This window comes from Musca autumnalis, unplaced genomic scaffold (genome assembly GCF_047663935.1).
Source record: "Musca autumnalis isolate F117 unplaced genomic scaffold, ASM4766393v1 scaffold_2, whole genome shotgun sequence".
In the NCBI taxonomy this organism is placed as follows: Eukaryota; Metazoa; Arthropoda; class Insecta; order Diptera; family Muscidae; genus Musca; species Musca autumnalis.
In genome coordinates this window covers 73410766-73437329 of record NW_027411755.1, presented here as the reverse complement: position 1 = coordinate 73437329, position 26564 = coordinate 73410766, and the positions used below count along the sequence as shown (strand labels likewise).

At 33.8% G+C, this 26564-nt stretch overlaps 1 protein-coding gene across 6 annotated transcripts in view; it reads left to right on the top strand.

Moving 5' to 3' along the window:
- The window catches only part of LOC141392826 (short neuropeptide F-like), a 497601-nt gene that overhangs the window by 53145 nt on the left and 417892 nt on the right, over positions 1-26564 (top strand). For 5 of the 6 annotated variants that reach the window (XM_073965799.1, XM_073965795.1, XM_073965794.1 and 2 more), the window contains one exon: positions 25272-25298. The exons of the other annotated variant lie outside the window; for it this stretch is intronic. The gene's annotated coding sequence lies outside the window, so the exon portion shown is untranslated. The remainder of the gene's footprint in view (positions 1-25271; positions 25299-26564) is intronic. 6 annotated transcript variants of the gene reach the window in all.

The following is a 26564-nucleotide window of genomic DNA, read 5'->3' as shown; positions in this document are numbered from 1 at the left end:
ATACCGCACCGAGAGAGAAGGCAGGCTCAAACTAAAGACGTCACATTGTAGGCCAAAAGTAGTAAATCCACGAATTGGTAGGAGACTGATTAAAGAAATTGACGAAATACCCCAAAGCAGCACCAGATAATTGCTTTTTCTAATCAAAATAGATTTTGGAGTAAGTGTGTCACATGGAAAAGTCAGAAAAGTGCTAAAGAAATACCCCAAGCAGCACCAGATAATAGCTTTTTCTAATCAAAATAGATTTTGGAGTAAGTGTGTCACACGGAAAAGTCAGAAAAGTGCTACATAATAACAAGCCTTCATCATGAGTGACTAGGTAAAAACCCATTGCCCTCCCAGCACAACGTATAGAAACTATTCAGACTTGTTACAGACAACTTTTCACGCCATCTTAAGTATTGGGATGAGACTAAAATTATGTTGTGCTATCACGATGGGCCTCAAAAAGTACTGCGAAACCCCCTTATAGCCATGTAAAACAAAAATTTAATACATACCGCAAAGTTCGGAAAACTGTCAATTATGGTTTTGGGTTGTATACCAAGCAGTGACGTTGGTGACATCCCGATTTTGAAGGAAACAATGACAGAGTACGTTTATTTACGTGTTTTAAAAATTATTTAACCAAAAACGTCAAGAAATTTGGACCTGTTGACCCTGAAAATGCAAAAAATTGCAATATGAGTACTACCAAGACCATGACCCTAAGCAGAAATCGTATTATGTGGGACTTTGTTGTTATACAACTGCACCAAAGTCATTGACACCCCAGTCCACAGCCTAAATATTAACCCAGCATCGACAATTCATGGGTAGACCTGAAGAAAAAAGTCGGGAATTGGTCGCCCAATAACAGGTGGGACTAAATGAAATGCATTAAAGAAAAATGGCAAAAAATATCATTGGAATATGACATTCCGAAACATATTTATTAAATTCAGAGACGTTTACCAGCTGTTATTTCTGCCCAAGTGGGCATGCGAATTATTAGAACAAAATTTTCGAAACATACCGTGGAAGACAGAAAAGTTCTGAATTGTGCAATTCTTTAGTTGACAGTACAAATATTAAGTTGTTCTCCTTTTTGTTAATTTTAAGATTTTTTTAGTGAAATTTAGCTACTTTTTACTTTATTTTATTAATAAACTTGTGTTAACAGAAATATTAATAATGATATTTACAGTAGTTTTGACTTAGCTGCCAAAACAAGTTTTGCACGCATTTTGTGGCAGCAAAGCGAATTTCGCACTTATCTTTAATATTTTTAGCTGCCAAAAACTGGCAGTAATCCGATTCGTTCACCTGCCAAAGAATTCGCTTTTTATGCAGTATTCAACTTCAGATTTCTTGATATCCGAAAGCTATTTAGAGAGGAATAGTGAAAAAATAAAAACATACAATCAAAAAGCTTATTTTGCATCAGCTGAAAGAACCAAAATGGAATTATCGTTATATTTGCTTCCACATCTGCCATTCAATTTCAGTCTCAAAGAAAGTGATGTTATCTTTTTCTTTGTATTATTGCAACAACCTGCAGGTGACACAATAAATATGCCCTTGAACCTGCAGATGTGATATGAGAGAAGTCTCCCTTGTCCCTTCTGGGATGTTTGTGGAATAATTAATAATTATTATTAGATTAACATTGGCAGTTTTGTTGAGATGTGTATTATTTTATTGTTGTAAAATAATCCCTGCTGAATCTCGGGTTTTGTTGTTTTTAAAATTTTAAAACAATTTTTATTTAAAGTGGGATGTTAAAATTGATTTAATTTCGGGAAAGGCAAAGAATACTAGTTTCGTCCAACGCCACTTGGACTCATCAGTTCTCTTAGTTCTTTGTATTGAAACAAAGAACTCTTCCCCAATTTTATGACTACCAGAGCTCAAGAATAAACGTAACCGATGAATTCATTTAAATGCGAATTCATCAGACATATTTAAAAAATCTCGTAGCTGCATATGTAAACCGAAATTAAATCCCACTTTAAATAAAACTTGTTATTTTAAAAATTTAAAAACAACAAAACCCGGGATTAAGCTTGATTTATTTTACAACAATAAATTAATTATTATTATTATAAGTTCGTGTTCCCACGACTAAAAATGCCTAACTATTTTTTTCCATAATATATGTGTCTGGTTACTTGCAAGTTCTTGCTAGAAGAAATTTCTCCTGCAAAAACTTGGAAGTTCTCAATGAATAACAGAGAGTTAACAGAGACAATCTGAGTTAACAGACAACTTTCAGTAACAATTGGTACAAATTGTTGCAAACTTTTGAGTAATCAGACAGACCTAATATCATAGGTTGTTTACAAATGATCGACATAAAACTGTTTTCTTCTGTACAAAAGACCCTGTGCATGTTTTAGCAACTGTCGCATGACGTGATTTTAGTTTTGGCTGGTAAATACAAATTTCTCTGTGAAAATACGTTAATTTTTCCAAATATTATTCGCAGTTAAATAAAATTCGCACTTAGATGATTAGCAGTTAAAAGTGAAATTTGCATTGAAAATTTGACAAAAATGCAAATATTTTAGTTTTTTGGCAGGAAAATCAAATTCGCACTAAAAATCAAATTCGGCAGCAAAATCAAAACTACTGTATTTATACCAATAAAATGGAGTTTCATTTTAAATTTTGTAAGAATTTTAGTTTTGCAATAATTAAGTTGACTAACTGTATGTTATAATACGATGAAAAAATTAGTGAGAAACAAACGGATATGTCATTTTGCTTTTGTGCGGAAGCTTTTTTTTATTGAATCACTTTATAATTAAGATTTTATGTAATCCTTGGTAAAACCTCATCAAAATATCATACAGGGCTACGAGGTTGTAAAATAGTCATAAGCCTAGTGTACATACACGTTGATACGACCAAAAATGTGCCTAACGAAATAATGGTTTTAGACCCCAAGTATTTTTGGACGAAATTCATTTCAGACAATTTGAAGTTGATTTGGCCATGTCCGTCCGTCCAGCTGTCTGTCTATCTGTATAGGTGGATAGTGCGCACAATAACTCTCGAATCAACCTATTCGAACCAAATCATGCACTTCGTAATATTTTGCCCAAACAAAGTTTAAGTTCGAAAATGTGCCATATATGTAGGTCCACTCCCTCGGGTATCCCCATCACAAATGTTCAAAATTGTTCGCTAAAATGATAGGGTAACCCTCGAAAGCAGTAACTGAGTTGAACTTTGCGGTTCAGTTCGAATCGGTAAGATATTTTTGTTAAAACTTGTATTCGCTGCCCCTATTACAACGGTACATGTTTTTCTAAGGGCAAGTCCATACTTCCTGAGCTGTAAAGAGCCCTACGGCTTTTCCCAAAACAAACTTATAATACCCTTTCCACATAGTGGTGTAGGGTATAAAAATAATTTTTTGAAAAAATATATGAAATGAAAAAAAATTTTTTTTTCCAAAAATTATTTTTTTTTGCACGAATGAATAAATATAAGCCTACTAATAACTATAATAACGTTTATTTCATTCAAATATTAAAAGAGTCGCGAAAAAAGTCACTTTGAAAAAATTTTAAATTTTTTGTTTTTTGTTAAAAAATTATATTTTTAAATAAAAGCGTTTACGACATTTTTACGATTCTCAGAAGTGAAGAAAAATAGTGAGGAATAAATTTTATGTCATTTTAATTATCTCATGTGGCTCTACAGTTTATTTTCAATTATATATCTGTTTTCAGTGACTTCAAAAAACTCATCACGCTATGATACAGGGATATGAGGTTGTAAAAAAGTCATAACCCTAGTGTACATTCACTTTGATACGACCAAAAATGTGCCTAACGAAATAATGGTTTTATACCCCAAGTATATTTGGACGAAATTCATTTCAGACAATTTGAAGTTGATTTAGCCATGTCCGTCCGTCCAGCTGTCTGTCCATCTGTATAGCTGGATAGTGCTCACAATAACTCTCGTATCAAACGATTCGAACCAAATCATGCACTTCGTAAAATTTTGCCCAAACAAAGTTTAAGTTCGAAAATGTGCCATATAGGTCCCCTCCCTAGGGTACCCCCATCACAAATGTTCAAATTTGTTCGCTAAAATAATGTGCACGATAACCTCGAAGGCAGTAACTGAGTTGGTCCATACTATGCAGTTCAGTTCGAATCGCTTAGATATTTTTGTTAAAACTTGTATTCGCTGCCCCCATTACAACGGTACATGTTATTCTAAGGGCAAGTCCATACTTCCTGAGAAAATGGGCCGAAAGCTGTAAAAAGCCCTACGGCACCATTTGTAGTGACTGGAGTGCACGATAACTCTCGAACAGATCAGCCGATTCGGTTGTCCAAATTTAGTTTAAGTTCAAAGAAGCCAAATTGGTAAACTCCTTCCGGAAGTTCACACTCAATGCAACAAATTTCTCTTAAATTGTACGCACGATTATCTTGAACTAAGCAACCGATTTGTCCAACTTTAATATAACTTCAAAAATGGTCCTTATCGGTCATCTCTTTAGGATATCTTAGCCATAAAAGTTCAACATTTCTTAATGAGTAGTATATGGTCTATTCAACAATCCTTTGGATATTTATACCGTTGCTGTTATGTTTTTCGTGGTCAAGCCCATGTTTTCTGACATTACTCTATGCTATACGGTGACGAACTGAAATAAATGTTGAGAGCTACTACTATGTTGATCCGTTCTTCCAGGTACCCCTACCTGGTGAAAGGGATTTTGGTTGCGTATCCGGTATTCGATTCGATATTGTCAATAGATGAAAGTTTCAGCTTGTAGAGGCTGATGGTATATCTCTGTCGGCAAAGCAGGAAATTTGAAAATTCAAATGTTAATACATACCGATATATGGATTTGGGCAGAAATTCTGTGTTTTATGTCGCCGTGTAAATATTAAAAAAAACGATACATTTGTATTTTACTTTTATTTCTTTTTATACCCTCAGCATTTATGCTAACGAGGGTATATACACTTTCATACGGGCAAAATGTGCCTCATAGAAATAATGGTTTTAGACCCCAAGTATGTTTGGACGAAATGTGTTTCAGACAATTTGGAGTCGATTGAGCAATGTCCGTCCGTCTGTCTGTCTGGCTGGAGCGCACGATAAAATTTTGCGTACGATAACTCTTGAAGAGAGTGGCCGAATTGGTCCATACTTTACACATCCTAATATATCTACCAGATATAGATCAGGTTCAAATATGGACTATATTTGTCCACTCCATCCGGTACCTCCCACACAAAATTTCGGATACATGTTCACTTTAAGACCTGCTTTCGAATCACTTTGATTTTTGTTGAAGCAACTTGCATTCGCTGCATCAATTGCGATGGTAAAAGTTGTTTCAGGGGCAAGTCCATACTTCTTGAGCAAACATCCCTGAAGTTGTAAAAAACCCCATGGTACCATATGTAGTGGCTGGAGATCCATTCTTTTTAGTATCTCCTCCGCAAAACTTTTGATCTTCAATCCTAATGAACATTTTTGTCAGTTCAAACGCCCAAAATGTTTAAAACTCCTTAAAAACATGCGTTTTTTGAAAATAAATTGTTTCAATATACACAGGCTGAGGGTATATCTCTGTCGGCAAAGCCGACTGATACTTTTTTACTTGTTAATGTACTATTCACTAGTTCCTGTAATTTTAGAAAAATCGACTTTTGCTTTACTGTGCAATGAAATAACTCGACACTTAATATTTGTAACATATTTTGTATGTATTTTAAAATTCTGTTGTTAGAAATGTTGTTCTTGCATGCATTGATGTTATCCGTTGTGTAAATTCAGTATTCAGTAGTCACAATATTTGTATTATATGTATTGCGACAGTTTAAAATATGCTGAGGGATAAGGGAGAGGATTTTATTCCTTGCCAAGAGCGGGCTTTCGAAAAGTGTGTTTCGAATGTGAACAACACCAAAATCGTGTTAAACATTACCACACAGTATGTTGCCACAATAGCTAAGCTATAATTTAAACAAATAATTGTCTTATAACTCGATTAGAGTTAATTAATATTTGCGTAAATATTAATTATAGTTGACTTATATTTCACAAATAATTTATTACATTTAGTGTATCGGAACCCACGAATAGTTTACTTTTTTAAATAAGTTCACCTCAAGCATTATTTTACACAACATCGATTTAAATAATGGCATATATAAATAATGTGTACATACGTATACATATTATGACTACTACTTCCATGCCATAGTATTAGTTTCAATTATTTATATGGTTTACCTGTAATACAACACCTGTAGTGGCGTTCACACATATGGGCGTAGGTTTACCTGTTGTCAGTTTTACACCAACATATGTATATTCTTCCACTTTAACGATATGAATTGCCTAAAAGGTTTATTTCAAAGTTAATTAAATTTGAATGTTCCTAGACCTGTGGTATTGGCTTAGTCAACCAAAAATATGATGTCAAATTTGATACGTAAACCAGAAATTAGATTATGGTTGGATAAATGTTATATACCAATGACAAAATATTAACCTTAGGCCAATTCCTCAAAAAGTTTCAACACCGGTATACGTATTAACGTATAAAAATACAAAGGTTAGGCTGGCTGACGCAAATGTGCTATATCCATAGTGATTTTTAATTAATTTAATATTAAGCGTTTAAATAAAAAAATTTAAATAATTGATGCTGACTTCATGGCCTTAATAGGGTGGCTGGGGAAAAAATTGCAACTATTGTAAGATCAGATTTTCTGGTAGTGATGTAGCTCCATTAATTGGGATTTTCTTCCCAACAATCGTGGAAACATTCTGAGATTTCAAAATGTATGTTGTTAAAACAACAGCCCGATTTTTCAATGACAGACAACATTAGATTTTCCAACGGCGTTTAAACCTCTCGCCGTAATATTAGCTTACATTTTCAGCTTATTTCATATTATCTAAACTAAATAGCTCAGATAGTCCTCTTGGAATTTGTAATGTCTAATAATGTTACATGGCAACTTATATATTAATATATTTACAAAATATACAACACTTCCTTTATACAACTCTGAAAGCTTTTCTTGAAGTCAATAATATTAGAACAATTTAATCGCCACTGGAATGTCAACAGCATTCATTTTCATTGTAACCATCAACCAATAATAACAAAATAAGTATGGAAAAAGTCATCATCGTAAATCCAAGTGACCAGAACAGGCCACAAGTAAGCCACAGTAACACCAGTGACATATTGGGCAATGAAAAATAAAGAGAATATTCAATCTGTCATAAGGCAGATAATATTCTTTTTTATATATCGGCTGCATATATTGAACTACACACAACATTTACAGATCTAGCGGCGCAAAAGTCAAAAAATCAATGTATAAAATTGCGAAATGTTTTCCATTGTATAGATTACAGACACTCTGCTTACTAAAATTTTGTTTTTGCTTTTTTTGTTGTTGTAAATATTCCCTCAGTTATGAGACCAATGTTCACAATTTTTGGTGGAGAAGATGTATAACCAACGAGAACTTCCTATGCCAAAATTCAGTTTATTTGGTCTTAAAATGTAGACAAAATCCTAAAAATACCGAATATTGGGAGGTAACGTTATATGGGGACAATATCAAAACGTTTTGGTGTAGAATGTGTGTATCCACTGGGAACCCCAAATACCAAATTACACCTAATTTGGCCGGAAAATTTAGCCTTAAACCCAGAAAATACTGAAAATCGGGAGATATCTTAAAAGGGGCCTATACCTACATGTGCACCTTTGTCCACAATTTTTGGTAGAAAGGTTTAGTGATCACTAGAAACCCTAAGTACCAAATTACAACTAATTTGGAAGGAAAGGGTGGCTTAAATCCTCAAAATACCGAATATCAGGACGTGCCGTTATATGGGGGCTATACCAACATATTAGCCGATGTTGTTCACATTTAGTACATTATTACCCACGGACACAGACTGAGTTTGTACAAAATTTCAGAAAGATATCTCCATTCGTTTCCAAGTTATTAATTTCGCGCCGCTAGATCAGTGATTTCGACCACTGTGCGTCGTACATATATAAACAAGCCACATTTATAATGACAACCTGCAGCCATTCTGAACAAATTGTTAAAACTTTTGTATACGTACTTTAATTCGTTGATTTTAGCCATTTTTAAAACACTCTTGTGAGCTGGTGCGTTGTCTTGATGAAAAATTATTTTTTTTGTTGTAGCCAGGACGTTTTTCTCGAATTTGTACATTTAATTGATCCAAAAGGTTGCAAAAGTACTCTGAATTTATTGTTTTACCCTTTTGCAGATAGTCAATCAATAAAATACCTTTGAAATCCCAAAAAAACCGTTGCCATAACCTTACCAGCCGATTGAATTCTTTTTGCCTTCTTTGGGGCACTTCCTCCAGCTTCAGTCCATTGTTTGGATTGTTCTTTTGTCTCTGGAGTATAGTGGTGGATTCATGTCTCATCAACAGTTATGAAACGACGCTTAAAATCCATTTTATTTCGCTTAAAACGATCCAAACAAGCTTGAGAAATGTTCATTCTTATGCGTTTTTGATAGACTGTTAACAAATGCGGCACCCATCTTGCAGAAAGCTTTTTCACCTGTAGTTCTTCGTGCAAATTTAAATGGACTCGATCATTTGAGATGCCCATGATATTAGCAATTTCACGCACTTTTAGACGTCGATCATTTAATACCATATCATGTACTTTGGCTACAATTTCTGTTGTTGTTGCTGTTTTTGGACGTCCACTACGTGGTTCACCTTCAATGCTTGTACGACCACGTTTAAATTCAGCAACCCAATTTTTTACTGTTGCATATGAAGCAGCAATTTCACCTAACACATTCACCATATCATTATGAATTTCTTGTCCCGATAAACCTTTTTATGTAAATATTTAATGACAGCACGCATTTCTAATTTTTCCATTGTAAAAAAATTGCGGATGCGTATTTTTTGAACACCTGTTTCTATATGAAGGAGTTGCCAGATCGAAACAAAACTTAACATGTGTTCGTAACAGAGATGGAAGTTTCCAAAACACCTAACTTTTTTCTGTTTATACCGCGCTTTTTGTGCTAGGCTAAGAAGTTTCCGAACTGTCCTCTAAATGCTTTCCTTATCATTATGTTAAGTCAAATGATTGAGTTGTCAGTTTATGTGATCTCTCTTTTGCTCTGTATCACTCTCTCTCTCTCTCTTACGCTCCATTTTACTATACTCCAATAAAGCAATATCCTCATTATTCTGTGATTAGAAATCCATCAATAAACCCGATGTTTATTATTGTATTGTTACGGCATATGATATAAACTTATATATAGCTGATATATTGTAAAGAAATATGGGTAGTTTATTTTATATACTTTGTTATTTATGATATTACTAGCTGAACCCGGTGCGCCTCGCTACCCCTTAGCATTGATATGCATTTGAAATTTTACGGAGTTTTTGAAATCAGAAAAAATCAAATTCAAAAATTTAAAGTAAAGTATTTATTGTAATGCTTTAGAATATACAACGTTTTTTGTTTTTCCTTCAGGAGCGTAAACAAACAAATCTGCCGGTCTACCAACACGTGAAAATGCAACGTAGAGCTGACCATCAGAAAAGCAAGAACATGCTAAATTTAGGCCGCATACACGAAGAGTCTGTCCTTGGGATTTTTTTATAGTCATTGCAAATGCCAAACGTACAGGAAACTGCAATCCCTTTAAAATTGAAGGGCGTTTCTGTTGCTATTAGAGGGATTCGAGGTAGCAGTAAAGGTGAGGTGGGTCTATGTTTCTTAATAAAATAATAGGAACACCAACTTTTAGCACTAAATTATGTGGTGGAAAGCCTGGAAGATCCAACGAATTTAGGAATTCAACTGGATAGTTAACCGCGTCGTCTTAAGTTGCCACAGTATCAATGGATTTGTACGTTCGTGCATTTCCTGAAATTCTTTCAATATATTTACCAATTTGTTTTGTAGACCAATTTCCGCCTCATATTTAAAATTTCATTGAAATTGGACATACATAAGGTGCTTGTTTCATAAAATACATGAAATCGGCCAAAAATATATATTGGAGGTATATCCAAATCTGATCCGATTTCAATATAATTTGGCAAACTAATTTCTAGGATCAATTCCGTCAAAGATTCCAAATTTCGTCAAAATTGAACATACATGGCGTGTTTGGTGTAGAAAATACATGAAATCGGCCGAAAATATATATGTTTGGGAGCTATATCCCAATCTGAACCGATTTCAAAATAGTTTGGAACATTTATTTCTGCAATAAATTCCATCACACATTCCAAATTTCATTGGAATTGGGAATACAAAACGTGTTTTATGAATCAACTGCATTAAATCGGCCGAAAATATATATCCAAATCTGAGCCGATTTCAAATTTCTTTGGCAAATTTATTTTTAGACCAAATTCCGTAACACATTCCGAATTTGAAGACTGTATCGATAATCGTTCGTTAGATATCAGCATACAAAGTCTACATTTTTTGGAGGTACCTCCGATCCTGAGGCTATATCTCCAGATCGGGACGGAATTTTTAAGATTTATATAGCCTGTGACACTTTCAGGCCATGTGGTAATATTCTCTGAAAGTTTCAGGAAGATCGGTTCAGCGGTTTTTGAGTCCATAAACTTCAAACAAACAAACGTACAAACATTTTCCTCTTTTATAGATATAGACTAGCAAGTGCCCTCTACTTCGTTAGCGGAGAATTCACACGAATATAAAGGAGGATAATAAATAAATAAATTAAAATGCAGAGTATAGTTTCACCCGTTCCTAGTTACAAATTCTTTAACCAGTAAAGTACGACAGTTTAAGGTATTACCACATATTCTTTCGGTAATTACCGAAATTATAAGCATTTTAATTTTACCGACACTTGTCGGTAACTCACAAAATTAGTTTGTGTATTGCACTACTGAACAGATTTCATTACACATTTGTTTTAAAATAGTTGTTTGGTGGATAGAATATACGGAATTGGGAGAATATATGGGAGCTATATCCAAATCTCAACCTATTCTCGTCAAAAGCAATGGCTATAGTCCTTTGGTCAAAATTGCGACCATCATAAATTTTAACCCGGATAGGATAATCAATGCGACAAAAGTGCATTAACGGATGGACGGGCACGTATAAATGGACTCAGAATGTGATGCTATGTAGATCATCGAAAGAAACCATTGACCTATTTCGTTTCCTTTTGCATGTTACATACAAATGCACAAATTGATAATACCCCTTAAGCTACTTTGCTTCATCAAAAAAGTCATCCCAATGAGCAGTGGGAAAACAAATATGATCGGGAACTTTGTTTCGCAACTATTTCTTAAACTGGGAAAGAAAAGGCAGTTTAAAACATATTGCACGATTCATCAGTCTTCGAATCTAAACAAAACCAAATGATAAATTTGCTGATCTCTACAATTTTATAGTAGTTTGCGTTCGATCACCACAAAAAATATTTTAACTGATATTTTTCCTCATAAACCACTGTTTTGTTTTGACACATTGTGTGCGCAATGTAAAAATAAAGTGGACTTCAATAAGAGCGCTGTTGAAAGATATTGTTTTTTAATTCTTTATAGGGAGGTTATTTTGTGTGGGAATTATAACTTGTGCTTAAAAAAACTTCTTTATAGAGAAGTATTCGTTATAGGGAAGTTCGTTATATAGAGGTTAAAATAGGTGAGCATGGACTGAAAAAACTGTGTTTTCAATATTTCTTCGTTATAGAGAAAAATTCGTTATTGGGAAGTTCGTTATAGAGAAGTTCGCGCCATACTTTTTGGGTCCCCTCGTAATAATACAACATAATGTTCGTCTCATTAGAAAATATAACGTCATCAAAGTATTTTAAAGGGCTTGAAATCTTCTCTGTAGAAAATTCGTTTCCCTATATTTTACGGGGAGAGCAGTGGTTTTTCCTATCCCTTCGTGATAATGCTTTTCTGACTTTTTCACGTAACGCACATATTCCAAAATCGTTTTCAATTAAAAACCAAAATTTGATTCTGGTTTGTGGTCTATTATTGATTTCCTAAATTATTTGGTTATGAAAAGTTATAGACTCTACATTTCTATATACCAAGAACGCCATAATAATTCTTAATTGCAAACAGAACAACTCAATTAAAAACACAATTTTTAAAACATCTTCTTCTAACAAAAACTGTATGGGGTTAGTTTTTGACGGAATCGACATCCTCAGATGTAAAAGAAAATCTTTCAATTTTTCTCAAAAATCGACTTCGAGAAATGTTGAGGATTTTGGTTTGAGTCTGTTGACAGCACTCAACATGAGTAATCCTTTGTCTATACACTTCATTTGTCTATGCCCTTACCATAACTTACAGTTTTCCGAACTTTACAGTATGTATTGCATTTTTATTTTCCAGGGCTGTGAGAGGGTTGCGCCATATCTTGTGGGTTCTGTCGTAATATTGCAACATAATTTTCATCTCATCAGAAAATATAACGTCATCAAAGTACTTTAACGGGCTTGAAATCTTCTTAGTAGCAAATCTGATTCGTTCCTTTATATTTTGCGGGGAGAGAACTTTTTCCTACGAACATTATTTATTGAAAGAATTTTTGTTTTAATTTTAAATTGAAAATCAAAATTTTTACAAATGCATCGTTTGTAATCATTTTTTCTAACTGGACTTTAACGAATGAAAATCTGTTGTGCGACACCTGTTATGTGAAAACAAAATCCGGATCGGTTTGTCTTTGTCTTTCTATTATTTAGTGGTTTACGATAAAATTAGTGCGCCTAGAAGTAAACTACAAAATTTGAAATTATGTCAAGAAGTTATAGCATTGTTAATTTGACACATGTCTTGCAGAGGGCCAACTAAGTGAATAAGTACGTAATAATAATGAAAAATAAGGATTTTTGTTGTTGTTGTTATTTTTGTGGTTCCAGGACGAATTTTCTAAAACTCGGCCTTATCTCGCACATTTGCATCTACAGTGGCCACTGGTAAAATTTCAAGCTCCTCAAGAAATCTACATCCTCAGATAAATGTATAAATAAAAATATTGCATTTTTTTAAATCGCCTTCGAAAAACGTTGAGTATTTTTGTTTGGGTCGGTTAACAGCATATAACATGATGCGGTGCTCTTGAACCAACATAAAATGAAAGGAGCTTACACCTGGGAATAAAAAAATCGCCTGAGCGCTTTTTAAATAAATCACGGTCAAAGTTCACATTTTTTGGGGGTTTTTAGATTTTTTACGCCCTATCAAAATAGAATAAAGAAAATGTTGTAGCATCGAAAATTCTCTGCAAAATTGTCCTTTATGATATTTTTGTAGGTTTTACCATTTTTAAGATATAGATGTTCAGATTAGGACAATTCACTGACTGTATCGTCTCCATATGAAACAATGTCAGGACTGCAGTTTCCCTACATTAACTTATATATCGCAATTTTATTATTATTTTTTTTAAATTCGCCTTCGAAAAACGTTGATTATACGGTGCTCTTGAACCAACATTAAATGAAAGGAGCTTACACCTGGGAATAAAAAAATCGCCTGAGCGCTTTTTAAATAAATCACGGTCAAAGTTCACATTTTTTGGGGTTTTTTAGGTTTTCGCGCCCTATCAAAATGGAATAAAATGTTGTAGCAGTGAAAATTGTCTACAAAATTGTATTTTATGATATTATCGTAGGTTTTACCATTTTTAAGATATAGATGTTCAGATTAGGAAAATTCACTGACTGCATCGTCTCCATATGAAACAATGTCATGACTGCAATTTCTCTACTTTTACTTATATATCGCAAAAGTGGTACAACCCAGGAAAAAATTACGAAATTTTCACAGCTTTTCTAATTTTTTTAGTCCCATTTTGACAATACTTGCCAATTTCAAGCAAACTCGCGAAAACCTAACATAAAACCTGAAACTGTGACCTGAACTTCTATATCTCAAAAATGGTAAAACCTAGGAACAAATCGAATGAGTAATCCTTTGTCTATACGATTCATTTGTTAACATCGATTTCGTTTTCAGAACAACTCAATTAAAAACACAATTTTAAAAACATTTTGTTCTAACAAAAACTGTATGGGGTTAGTTTTTGACGAAATCTACATACTCAGATGTAAAAGAAAATCCTGCAATTTTTCTCAAAAATCGACTTCGAAAAATGTTGAGTATTTTGGTTTGAGTCTGTTGACAGCACTCAACATGAGTAATCCTTTGTCTATACACTTCATTTGTCTATGCCCATACCATAACTTACAGTTCTCCGAACTTTACAGTATGTATTGCATTTTTATTTTCCAGGGCTGTGAGAGGGTTGCGCCATATTTTTTGGGTTCCGTCGTAATAGTGCAACATAATTTTCATCTCATCAGAAAATATAACGTCATCAAGGTACTTTAACGGGCTTGAAATCTTCTTAGTAGAAAATCTGATTCGTTCCTTTATATTTTGCGGGGAGAGAACTTTTTCCTAACCCTTCGTGATGAATACTTGTTATGTAATACTTTTCTGCTTTTTCACGTAATTTATTCCCCTAATGTTGTCTTCAACAGCAACTCATTCGTTCAACAAACCGAACATTATTTATTGAAAGAATTTTTGTTTTAATTTTAAGTTGAAAATCAAAATTTTTACAAATGCATCGTTTGTAATCATTTTTTTCTAACTGGATTTTAACGAATGAAAATCTTTTAATTGATGTTTACACCATTGTCACCAACTGCGACATCTGTTGCAATGGAAGATAACAAATGTCTTGTCTTTCTATTATTTAGTGGTTTACGATAAAATAAGTGCGCCTAGAAGTAAACTACAAAATTTGAAATTATGTGTGATTTCTTACGGTATCAAGAAGTTATAGCATTGTTAATTTGACACATGTCTTGCAGAGGGCCAACTAAGTGAATAAGTACGTAATAATAATGAAAAATAAGGATTTTTGTTGTTGTTATTTTCTGTGGTTCCAGGACGAATTTTCTAAAACCCGGCCTTATCTCGCACATTTGCATCAACAGTGACCCACTGGTAAAATTTCAAGCTCCTAGCTTTAGCCGTTTTGGCTGGGCGTTGATGATGAGTCAGTCAGTCAGTCACTTATCACCAAGCTCATTTATATATATAGATATTCATATTATTTTAGGATATTATATTCATAAATCTTCTTACTATATCATGGATTCCCCCAGAAATTTGTAGGTATAGGTCCACGCCTTCATTTAGCCCCTATAGAACGGTTCCTCCCGATTTTCGGTATTTTAAGGTTGTAGCCACATAAATCCACCGAAATGGCTGAAATTTGGTATTTGGTCTTCATTTGGGGTACTAAACGTTACACATGAAATTTGTTGGTACAGGTCCACGCCTTTATATAGCCCCCAAAGAACTTACCTCCCAATTTTCGGTGTTTTGAAGGTTGTGGCCACAATATCCCTTAGAAATAGTTGATATTTGGTATTTAGTCTCCGTTGGGGATATGCAAATTTCCCCCAGAAACTTGTCGGTACAGCCTACGCGTTAGTATAGCCCCCATAGAACGGTACCTCCCGATTTTCGGTATTTTGAAGGTTGTGACCTCAATATCCCACCGAAATGACTTATATTTGGTAGTTAATATTCGTTCCCCACTGAAATAGCTGATATTTGGTATTAAGTTATTTATAGGGGTATGAAACGTTCTATAACTATTTGAGGACGTCGACCTATACCGACACATTTGAGGTGATGTGTCGGTATAGGTCGACGTCCTCAAATAACCCCATAGGACCGTACCTCCCGATTTAAGGTATTTTGAAAGTTGTGGCCTCAATATACCACCTATGTGACTGAAATTTAGTATTTATACTGCCATGGGTATATAAAATAATGCAGAGGAGAATTATCAGTATAAGCCCTTTTCTTCAAATAACACCCCATAGAAGGGTACTTCCCGATTTTCGGTATTTTAAATTTATGTCATCAATATCCCTTCGAAACGGATGATATTTAATAGTCCGTTTGTGGTATAAAACGTTCCACCTGAAAATGTCCGGTATTGTTTCATGTTTCTATATATCCTCCATAGAAAGGTCCCTCCCAATTTTCGGTATTTTAAAAGTTTTAGCCACATCATTCAACGGGAATAACTAAAATTTGGTATTTAGCCTTCGCTGGAGTTACGAAACTTTCCTGCAAAAATTTATCGGTACAGGTCAACGTTTTATACAGCCTCCATAGAACGGTGCTCCCGATATTGTTAACTATCCAAATTCAGAATATCCAGGTTTAGTTCTAGTCGGTATTGCCCAATTTTATGTATTTCGCTCAATTCTTAAAATTGTAAATATTGGTCCATGTTTTGGAAAGAACAAAAATGTCGTTCCATATGAGCTGTTTTGAAGGGAGATACATGTACTACTCCTGCAATAAAATGAAATTAAACTAATTGTTCCTATTCACTTCAATACAGTTCATGGTGTAGGGTATAAAAAGTGCGGCCTGGCCGAACTTAATGCTTTTCTTACTTGTTTTTTATATTGGTCAAAAGTAAAAAAAAACTCGTACAAATTTTCAGGGAAAAGGGGTGAAGCAATGAAGTTTTTGCGAATATACTTATTATTAATAAAATGAGTTAAGTTCACTAATTTAGAACAATTTTAAACCAATTGTATTTATGGTGCAAATAATTGATAGAAATTAAGATAATCAAACCATTTTTATTCACTAATCACACTTATTCTTTATTTCATGCAAAAAAACGATATTCAGATGAATTGATAATACAAGTACGTCTCTGTCATCTACTATGTACACTAGGGCGACAAAAAAAACAAAAAAATGGAACTCCACGCCTAATTTTTTCCATTAAACTAAAAAACCCTATATATGACATTTTATGGCGATCGGTTAACGTTAACCCTTGCCAACCGAGTGATTTTGTACATATGTGCCGTTCAGTGGAGCGAATAAGTAATCTAAATAACTTACATGAACATATTTTATTGTACATACGCCACAGTGATTTTAAATTCAATTTTTCTATAAAATTGAAAGCATTCCAAATCCGAAATATTTGAATGAGTGGGTGTGAAGGGCTCCTGAAAGCAGTTTCCGTTACTTCAGAAATTTGTAAATTTCGGAAGACAGAAGCAACATTTGTAGGAAAGTATTATATATTTTTTTCTTCTTTAAGCCTAAAACTACGTAAGAAAAAAGACATGTTATTTTCGGGTAACATTTTGACCAACACATTTTTATTGATGAAATGCAAATGTGAACTTTTTAAAAGCTTTTTAATGTTAATCCAAATCTGTACATCTTAACAATTCATGCACTGATTAGTAAGAACTTCAAATTATGTCCAAACAGTAAGAAACACGGGCATGCTAAAAACTATAGGTCATCAAATGATCCCAAACTAGAGTTAGGTAATCTAGTTCCAAGCTCATTGTACTAGTTCCAAAAACGTATGAGTAACATCATAAAATATAACGTCAGATATTACGTATAAACAGTTTGTTCATGCAAGTAATTCCATTTTTTTGAAAGGCCTAGTGAATATTTCGCTGGTGAGGGTGTCCATATATACAACCACAGGAACCCTAAATGCAAAATTAACACAACAACTTCAAAGTATCTGAAATAGTAAAATATCGCTGTATGAGGCTATACCTGAACATGGTCGAAAATGTTTGACAATGTCATTGAATATACACAAAAACCCGTATATGGTATTATAGATGCATGCAATATGGAGGGATGTGGGTAATATGGCTTAAACGTTCAACAAATTCAAACATACACTCATCTAATTTTGTCGATTTTTAATTTTAATTATCAACCAAATTTAAAATAAAAATGTTAAACATATGGGGTAAAAATATGAATATATAATGCAAAATTAAATAAAATAAAAAGTTGAACCTTGGCTCTTAATTCTTTAGTTACCAAGCAGTCCGTTGGTAGCTGGAGAATTAATAGAATTTGATAAAAGAAATCTTATAATGTCACCTGAGAAGTATAGAGAAAAGTATATAAATACAGTCGGACCTCGATTATCCCTGATGGTCGGGACCGGAGGCATTACGGATAATCGATTTTCCCGGATAATGGAGACAATGTTTTTATGCAGTTTTTAACACATTTTAAGTAAAAATGGCATAGTATTGTACAATAATAAACTCTGCAATGTTTATTATATTTGTTAAGGTAATTAACCAAATTTTAGAAGGATACATAATATCATCATCATCATCAGATTTATCTGAAATAACTTTGTCCCATGGTTTTTTTAATACCTTTAATATACAAATAGTGTAATACGGGAGAATTTCCATTTTTCTTTTGTTTAACTTTTGTTTGCTTAATCAAATTAATTGGAAAGTGTGGTTTTACTCCCGGATAATAATAATAATAATAATAATAATAATAATAATAATAATAATAATAATAATAATAATAATAATAATAATAATAATAATAATAATAATAATAATAATAATAATAATAATAATAATAATAATAATAATAATAATAATAATAATAATAATAATAATAATAATAATAATAATAATAATAATAATAATAATAATAATAATAATAATAATAATAATAATAATAATAATAATAATAATAATAATAATAATAATAATAATAATAATAATAATAATAATAATAATAATAATAATAATAATAATAATAATAATAATAATAATAATAATAATAATAATAATAATAATAATAATAATAATAATAATAATAATAATAATAATAATAATAATAATAATAATAATAATAATAATAATAATAATAATAATAATAATAATAATAATAATAATAATAATAATAATAATAATAATAATAATAATAATAATAATAATAATAATAATAATAATAATAATAATAATAATAATAATAATAATAATAATAATAATAATAATAATAATAATAATAATAATAATAATAATAATAATAATAATAATAATAATAATAATAATAATAATAATAATAATAATAATAATAATAATAATAATAATAATAATAATAATAATAATAATAATAATAATAATAATAATAATAATAATAATAATAATAATAATAATAATAATAATAATAATAATAATAATAATAATAATAATAATAATAATAATAATAATAATAATAATAATAATTTTTTTTTTTTTTTTTTTTTTTTTTTTTTTTTTGCGGCGGAGATGGGAAAATGCGTTATGCATTCACGTTGGGCCGTCCCTCAACGTGGTATGTCGGACTCGATCTTCATACCGACTAAAAACCCACCTCCTCTGCTCTGGGAGCTGCATCCACCTCGGCACCGCTTTCGCATTACTTCGAGGTGGCTCCCAGGCCTAAGAGCCTTCTTCTCATTCTTGCTTGCTCCGCTTTATTCCTCGCTTCAGGTTGCTCTATTTGCGTTGTCTAGATCTATTTTCTTCGCTCTCAGCAGTGATTCACAGTATCTTGCAACGGTGATCCAGTTTTCATTGCTTACTAGCATTTTTTGCACAATATTTTCGGCTGATAGTATGCCTGTTTCTGCCTCTGTTGTGGCCCGGGCATCAGTCCATCGGCTGCATACAAAAAATGTGTGGTCTGCGTCATCAATGATATCTTCTTCTTCGTAGAGACAGAAGGGGGAGTTGCATTTTCCTTGTTTAAACAAGTAATTTCGGAAATACCCATGTCCGGTTAGCATCTGCGTCAGGTAGTAGTTTACCTCTCCGTGTTTTCTGTCCACCCAGGGTTTGATATCGGGTATAAGCTTCGCCGTCCATCTACCACGAGTTTCTCTGTTCCAGCTTGTTTGCCATTTTATTATGGTTTCATCTTTTATTTGAGAAATTTCTACTGCTGCATGTTGAGAACGTTTCATTTGGTAGATTTTCATTCGCTCTTCTGCCATTAAGTCTATGGGTACCATACCCGCTATGATCTGCACAGCTGGTCCTGAGACTGTGCGGTATGCAGATGCAACTCTCATTGCCGCCGTTCTTTGCACCGCTATTAATTTTTGTGCTCTGGTTTTAGTAGAGAGGCTCGGTGCCCAGACTTTCACATCCGTAGAGTAGGATGCTATTGCAGGTTTCCATCAATAGTTTTCTTTTATTGGGGAGTGGCCCTCCGATATTTGCCATCAATCTGCTTAGTTGTCTTCCAATTGTGGTAGCTTTTTCACTTGCGCGGTTTATCTGCGGCGTGAATGACATTTTATTGTCAATTTGAATTCCCAGGTAAGTGACCGTCTTCTGCGTGCGGATAACAATGTCGTTTACCCTCATATCGACTTTCAGTTGGTATATGTTTTCTAGTAAGTAGCACCAGCTCAGTTTTGTGCATAGCTAATTCTAAGCCATGTGTCTCTAACCATGCTTTGGCTCGGATCATCACTTGCTTTAGTTTGCGTTGAGCATCCTCAGTGTTTCTGGCCTGAATTACTGCGGCTATGTCGTCAGCATAACCTACTAAAAACGTGTTATCAGGCATATCTATTTTTAGAATATCATCATAGTTTATATTCCAAAGGTCAGGACCTAGGATAGAGCCCTGTGCGGCACCTGACGTAATCTGTTTTTCCTTTTACCCTCACTTGTGTTATATGTAAGTACCCTTTCACTCAGGTAACTTTTGATTATCTTCAGAAGGTATGCAGGGACTTCGAATTTTGTCTCCATGGCATTTATCACGTCTATCCATCTTAGGCTATTAAAAGCGTTTTTTACGTCTAGGGTGGCAAGTAGTACTATCGGTCTGCTATAATTATTTCTTTGTTGCGCGGCATTAAATACATCGACCACTTCCTGTATAGCTCCAATTGTGGATTTCCCAGGTCTGAACCCGTGTTGTCTCTCTGATAAGCCACCTTTCAGTCGTATAGCTTCCTCTATTCTTTGTTTGAGCAGTCTCTCATAGAGTTTACCAGCAGTGTTGAGCATACACAGCGGTCTGTATGATGAGGGGGCTTTTGGATCTCCTTTTCCTTTACTAATAAGTACGAGTTGTTGCTCTTTCCACGGAATTGGGAAGACTCCTTCTAACATGCATTGGTTGTACATGTTTAATAATATATTTGGTCTTGCTTCAGCTATTTCCTTAAGTACTTCTGAAGGAACACCGTCAGGCCCAGGGGCTTTGTTGTTTTTCAATTTTGTAGCTGCCAGTTTTAGCTCTTCCATCGTAAACATTGTTGGGGTTACGTGTACGTTGGTAGTGGTTTCCACTCTTGTTTCGTGTGTGGGAAATAATGTGTTTACGATATTTCCCATTGTTTCGACGTCCATTACATTTGTTGGTGTTTGGGCACCTAATTTTTTCATGACCACTTTATAACCTAGTCCAAATGGATCTCTGTTTATATCCTGTCTCATTTCTTCCCACTTACGTTGTTTGCTTTCTTGTATAGTGATTTGAAGCGCCTTCTTTGCTTCTTTGTACTCCGCATGTTCTATGTTTGCTGGACCTCTACGCTTGGCTCTCGTGTATTTTCTCCTTTGCTTGAGACATTTTGCTCTTAATTCGGCAACTTGGTTACTCCACCAATATACTGCTGGCTTTCCAATGCCCATGTCTTTTACTTTTGGCATTGATTTATTACACCCCTTAATAATATTTTCCATGGTTCTGTTTACCAGTTCCGTGGCATTTCTTTCTTGTGGCAACAATCGGTTTTGTCTGTCTATTTCAGAGATTAGGGCTCGTCTATTTAGCTTCTTAACATTCCATTTGCGGGTACCTTCTCGAATTTCCCTTGTAGTGGTTGTTCCGCTGGCTGGTTGTAATGAGTAGGAGATATATTGGTGGTCGCTGGCCGTGTATATCTCTAGAACTACCCAATTACATATTCTTCTGGCGATGTTTTCCGATACTAGCGTAATATCTGGTATGGTACCAATGCAGCCCGGTCTTCTAAATGTTGGTACACATCCTACATTTGCGACTGTGAGTCCTAGTCTGGCAGTCATATCAATAATTCTTCTTCCTCTTCCGTTTGTTTCCTGAGAACCCCATTCAATTGCGCGGGAGTTGAAGTCCCCGGCCATGATGATGTTGCCATCAACCCTTCTGGTTTCATCCTCTATTGCATCGAGTTTTGACTGAAATTCGTCAATAGAGTCACTGGGGGTGAGGTAGCAGCTCATGATTGTGACTTCGGCGAACTGAATCCACACGTAGCCGTTTCCTTTTCCTTCTCTCATAGGCTTCTTGTTTCTCCTGTCTGGGATCCAAATTGCAGCTGTTTTTGACTCGTCCTCAAACCACTGGCCACTTGTTTTTGATGAGTATTGCTCACTAATAACCATGATGTCTGCCTCTTGCTCGCGCACTATCAGTGGTAGGATTGCATCAGCAACTTTTCCTCTATGCATGTTGAGTTGTAGAATCTTCATATTTTTTGTTTGTATGAAACGCAGCTTTTGGATCCAGGTAAGTGATCCACTCTGGCTTTCCCTTCTTCTGCACATATACAACATTTCGTCTGGTTTTTGCATTCTTTAAGTTTATGCCCTTTTTCTCCGCATCTGATGCATAGACCCATGCCTTTTCTGTCCGGGCCGTTGCAGTCGTATTGATTATGTCCTGCACCAAAACATCTATAGCATCGTTTGGTTACTTCTCTGAACTTTGCTTTGCTGTCAGTCATACCAACTTTTAGCAATCTGGTTTCCAGGATCTTCCTGGCGCCATGTACGGGTATCGTGACGAAAGCTCTTCTCTGCTCCCGGTGGTTTGGAGCTGTTAAATGTACCGTGATATCAGTTACAGCTATGTTTGTTGTCTTATGTACTGCAGATCGTACTTCTTCTGGCGTGGTCAAGGCGTCAAGATCTTGCAATTCCACAGTGGCCTTGGGTTTTCTATCTTCTACTGTGGCTGAGTCCTTCAAGGATGCTTTTATGGCTTCACAAAATTTCTCATGCTCCCCGCCTTTTCCCATCACTAAAAGGATTGCTCCTGTTTTTGTCTTGCTGATGGATCGTATAGCAACGTCTGCTTCTTCGGGCCTGACATTCTGTCTTATGTTTCTAAGCACATCAGAGTAACTGTTGCCAGCGCTTGGCTTAATAATTACTGCATCTGGGCGGCTTCTTGGTGTCTTCTTCCGTTTATTTCCAGCGGTTTTCCATTTATGTTCTTCCACCTGTTGTGTTCTTCGCGGTGCTTCTTGTTGAGTTTCAACTGGTTTCTTCTTGTGTCTCTTTTCAGGATTTGTGTCAGCAGGGCTTGGTGCACTTCTCTTGTGTTGAGACGTTTGAGGTGTTTGGGTTGGCAAACGTACTTCTTGCCCTACGTTGTGGGGCTTACTTGTTTGCTTCTCCTTTTCGGCCGCTTTCCAGTTCCTTCTATAGTCGGAAATCACGTCGAGTAGCTCTTCTATCTCAGAGACTCCGTTTTGCACATCTCTGCTGATGTTGCGCTGTTTGTTGATTGCCTCTCTCATTTTTCGGAGCACATCGTGGCATCTCGCCAAGGCTTCCTCTTCCGATGCTCTCATTTGGAGAATGTATTCTTGTTTTGGAGAGCTGAAAGTCGTCGTTTTTAATGTTGCTGCTGGGGCAGGTTGTGGAGTTTCATCTACTTCTACTTCTGCTGTGTGCGAGTTAATTGGTGTGCGCATGATCCTCGAGCTAGCTCGGAATGCATATGCCCCTTCATCGGAGTGTTTTGGAGTTGTCATCATTTTTATGCTGTTGGGTCCCAACTCAGAGCCGTTATCTTCACCCGTAATGCAGTTACCCTATAGATGACCCCGAGGGTCCCTTTGCAAGCATGGAGGTCCTCGCGAGGGTTGACATAAGGCCTTATGAGCACTTATGTTCAGAGCCAGGTCGGGAGCTAATCAGGACAATTACGTCAACTGACCCTGCAAGGCCAATTGAATGACGACGGAATGAAAAGCGTTCTGTGAGTCCTTGCCAGGGTTTTAGTGGGACGGAGGATAGGAGCGACATTTACCTGAAAGCCATTTCGGCGGGATTCCACTCCCACTTACTGAGGTGACAGACTGCCGCTGCTACCAGCCCGTGGCGAAAAGCTCGTAATGTAGTCAGTATCGTGTTCCATATTCATAGCAGTGTTGTCATCGTTAACTTCTGTATCAGACAGCCGTCCCTAACATGGGAGCAGACGCTGACCCGAGAGCCGCTCGCTACGAGGCAGACGCTCTCAGGATTCACATGGGGTCCGCGGGGTCGTTAAGCCCGACACCTCTTATGAAGTGCCCCTGCGGGGATAATAATAATAATAATAATAATAATAATAATAATAATAATAATAATAATAATAATAATAATAATAATAATAATAATAATAATAATAATAATAATAATAATAATAATAATAATAATAATAATAATAATAATAATAATAATAATAATAATAATAATAATAATAATAATAATAATAATAATAATAATAATAATAATAATAATAATAATAATAATAATAATAATAATAATAATAATAATAATAATAATAATAATAATAATAATAATAATAATAATAATAATAATAATAATAATAATAATAATAATAATAATAATAATAATAATAATAATAATAATAATAATAATAATAATAATAATAATAATAATAATAATAATAATAATAATAATAATAATAATAATAATAATAATAATAATAATAATAATAATAATAATAATAATAATAATAATAATAATAATAATAATAATAATAATAATAATAATAATAATAATAATAATAATAATAATAATAATAATAATAATAATAATAATAATAATAATAATAATAATAATAATAATAATAATAATAATAATAATAATAATAATAATAATAATAATAATAATAATAATAATAATAATAATAATAATAATAATATACGAAAAATAGAGGAAATGGAAAAAGACCAACATTTTTTTTTCTATCCCGGATAATGGAGGTTCCCGGATAATCGATTCACGGATAATCGAGGTTCAACTGTATCTTATGTCCATCCATTTACATATTGCGCTATTTTGGTCAATACAAAACGAATCTGTATCACAAGCGCCAAGTGTTGTCATTAAAAAAAGAAAGGGAGGCCAATTTAAAAATAATGTAAACTGGGCATAATATAATTTTTAATTCTCAGTCGCGTGGTTGAGCCACCACCGTATTTTTTATATTTTTTTCTATTTCCGATTCTAATGTTTTTGCACTACAAAATTGATGTAAATAAAAAATTAATCAGCATTGGCTTGTTCTAAAATTACGTTTTCTTGGTTTCTTTATAGTTTCCTCTGGATTTCAACACATTAAAGGTAAGTTATATTTATAGGAAAAGCGTGTCGACGAATGCCTTCAAGTATTACTTTTATTTAAATCACGTCTTACCACTTTTCAAACTATTCAGAGTGATTCATTTTTCCTGACCACGCCTTTAATTATTGTCATCAGCGAGGTCTTAATATAATAAGATAACCCATGCAGATACTTCATCGCACCGATACTGGCATACGATGTATGTATGTGTGTAGTGCAAATTAAATGCGACAAAAAGTGGAGCTACGTTTCTCAATCTGTCTTTATTCTTTTACCAAAACGTTTTTACTATTTACATTTTGTATGTATCATTTTGTATCCCACTCACCACTGATGTGAAATTAAGCGTAAATAAATTAACTGGTCTGTAATTCAAGTTAATTTTATTTCCCTATACGACTTAAGCACTCAAACAAATTGAAGACTTGTTGCTATGTTTGCCGAACCTTGATGATACAGATGTTGAAATTACCGTCTGTTCTGTGCACCCACTCTCATTCAGTCATAAATATTGAATCTTTACACTAAAGTCTTTGAAAGACATATGCACAAAAGCTCAAAAAAGTAAAAAAAATATGTTATGAAACAAATAATATGAAATAAGTAAATATAACAAGGGAACGAAAAAATTAGCACTCGTATCAATAGCAAATATCCAAAGTGTATTGAGATAAAGTGGTAGCTGAAAAAAAAAATTGTTTGTTGATGTATTTTTTAAAGTAAATAGAAACTGTCTTACAGGGTGACTCACCCAGTTTTAATATTCAAAATATTATGGGATTATAGCTCTTCAAATATTAAGACATTAAATAATCGCAATTTATTGAAACACATACAACAAAGAGACTTCTTGGAATACAAGGAAATATTTTGCAATAAAATCCAGATATTGCGTAAAAGAAAACTGTTCGATTTTAATATTAAATTTCATACGAGAAAATAATGTAAAGTTGTTCAACACAGCATTAGAAAATTATTACTATGACTATCTTCTGGAAGAGTTTAAAAATAAATGTTTTGGTTTGAAAACATTCCCCTTCAATAATTCTCATACAAAAATAATATTTATATATCCCTTCCTCTCCTAATTTTTATTATCTACATTTTTTAAACATTAAAACGTTTTTCACCTTCACCTACGAAAAATAGCACCTCTATAAACCACGTGTAAAACTACACAATCTTTGACCAACATACAACAACATACATACATTTTAAATCATTTACCTACATTGCTGAGGGTGCATATGAACATCTGTATAAAT